Source organism: Penaeus japonicus, unplaced genomic scaffold, assembly GCF_977035675.1.
Source record: "Penaeus japonicus unplaced genomic scaffold, GWHDUDI00000001_assembly GWHDUDI00000004, whole genome shotgun sequence".
Lineage (NCBI taxonomy): Eukaryota > Metazoa > Arthropoda > Malacostraca > Decapoda > Penaeidae > Penaeus > Penaeus japonicus.
The window spans coordinates 7,202,173-7,204,672 of NW_028234406.1; the positions used below are offsets into that span (position 1 = coordinate 7,202,173).

The following is a 2,500-nucleotide window of genomic DNA, read 5'->3' on the forward strand; positions in this document are numbered from 1 at the left end:
CTCTCTCTCTCTCTCTCTCTCTCTCTCTCTCTCTCTCTCTCTCTCTTTTTCGCCACACACGTCAAACATACACCTGTATCCTGGCGGGCATACTGAAAAGGTCATTTCCGCTACACAAGCAAGCCCTTGAAATATACTGACGAGAAAAGTTTTCATTTTAAGGTCATCTTTGTTCAGGTAATGAACTTTTTAACAAGAAATGTTTGAACGATATCTAAGTTGTTCTCGTCAGTAGTCAGAGTTGCTGTGGCGGAAGTACAATAAGCAAAATTGAAAGGCGTAAATTTAGGTCGTATATATATTTTTTTTTCTTTTTTTTTGTACGACTTTGCTGTGTCGATTGCACTTCTTATGCTACTTAAGGTAATTTTGGCAAGTTTGTAGATGTTTGCTTTGTTCGTATCACAATTTGTCCAAATCATAATTTATAATATAATAGCATTTTTCACATCATTTATGACTCGATCGTAGTACAGTGAGAGTGTAGCATTTCTTCATACCAAGATAACAAGATCACATTTGCTCATCGGCAGTATCTCTGAGAATTGATTTTAATGAGTCATTGGCGGATGGCGTCGCGTAGAGTCTGTACGTGGGGCGTATCACCCCTACCCCACCCCACCCCACCCCCTGGGCATCGGTCGCCGGTAATTGAGAGAGATAGAGATAATCCGTGCATTTTGGCCGTCTGGAAATTTACATGTCGTTAACCCGAGAGTTTACATTCGGCCGGTGCGTAATTTGATATGCAAATTGTCTTTAGTAGGGCAATTATCATAGGATATCTGGGATGGCAGCGCGCAAATATGCCCCCCTATAGGGCTATCGGGGAAAATTTGCGACCGCGCCCTAATTGTGATTCTTGGCTTATGTTCCGATATTATTCTAAGGGAGGCTGGCATAGAGAGAGGAAGGGAGGGAGTATGGTATGGGTGGAGGGGGAGGTGGTGGTAGGGTAGTAGGGAGAAGGGGGAGGTAATAGGAGAGATGATAGGGGGAGGCATAGTTAGGAGAGTGGGGTGTTTGTGATTTAGGTGTTGAAGAAGGAGACGGAAATGCAAATGGATGTGGATGAATCAAGACGTGGTGACGTAGGTGCGGGAGATAGAAATGACGAGGAAGAAGACGCAGATGGCGAGGTGATGACGAAGGGAAAGCGGGCGAGAGCGAACAAGGAGAAGAGGAGGAGGAAACGTTCTTCGGGTTTGTGCGCATGCGTGTGTGATGGCACGAGCACGCGGCCGCCGAGCAGGACGGGGCCGACCGCGAAATTAGATTAATTATCAAAGTTCTTCTTTAAGAGCCATTCCCAGTGGGGCTCCTGCCGCCCGTGGCTTCCTCCGCCGTGACTGCGCTCGGCTAATATGATTACCTTGGTGATGAAATGCATATCGCATACACGCTCGTATACAAGAACACACATATACATCCGCACACGCACATTCACTCTCACTCTCACTCTCACTCTCACTCTCACTCTTACTCTTACTCTCACTCTTACTCTCACTCTTACTCTCACGCTTTCTCTCTCTCTCTCTCACTCAGGCCTCCATCTCTCAAACTCAATAAAAAATCACCCTCCTTCACAACCCTCTCCCTCCCCCCACCCCCTCTCTTACTCTCTCTTTCTCTCTCTCTCTCTCTCTCTCATCCTCTCACCCTCCCCCCCCCCTCTCTCTCTTCTCTCCTCTCTTTCTCTCTCTCTCTCTCTTCTCTCTCTCTCTCTCCTCTCTCTTCTCTTCTCTCTCTCTCTCTCTCTCTCTCCCTCTCTCTCTCTCTCTCTCTCTCAATCTCCTCTCTCTCTTCCTCCCTCCTCGCAATCCTCTCCCTCTCCCTCCCCTCTCTCCTCTTCTCTCTCTCCCCTCTCTCCCTCTCTCTCTCTTCTCTCTCTCTCTCTCTCTCTCTCTCTCTCTCTCTCTCTCTCTCTCTTCTCTCTCTCGTCCCTCTCCATATCACCTCTCCCTCCTCTCTTCTGCCTCTTCCTCCTCTCCCGCCTGGCTCGTCTTCGCCTCCGCCTCTCTCTCCCTATCGCGCTCCTCTGATATCCTATCTCTCTCACTCCTCCGCCTTCGCCTCTCTCTCTGCGCCCCCTCCATCTCGCCGCTCACTCCCACTCTCTCTCTCTCTCTCTCTCTCTCACTCTCACTCTCACTCTCACTCTCACTCTCACGCTATCTCTCATTCTCACTCTTACGCTCTCTCATACTCTCACGCCCTCTCTCTCTCTCACTTACTCTCTCACTCACTCTCTCTCTCACTCTCTCTCTCACTCTCTCTCTCACTTACTCTCTCACTCACTCTCTCTCTCACTCACTCTCCCACTCTCTCTCACTCACTCACTCTCTCACTCACTTACCCACCGACCCACCCTTCCATATTTAGAAAATTAGATTGTCGGCAATATTTTTTGTGCGATTCTTCCAGTGAGATAATTCTATGTCAAGGGAGTGGCTCCGAGCGTAATTGATAAGCGAATTTGACTTCATCAGTTATCTAATAT

The 2,500-nt window shown here is 48.2% G+C and overlaps 1 protein-coding gene across 22 annotated transcripts in view; it reads left to right on the forward strand.

The window, feature by feature from the left end:
- Window positions 1-2,500, forward strand: part of rg (A kinase anchor protein rugose) — a 1,000,951-nt gene that overhangs the window by 110,137 nt on the left and 888,314 nt on the right. The window lies entirely within an intron of this gene.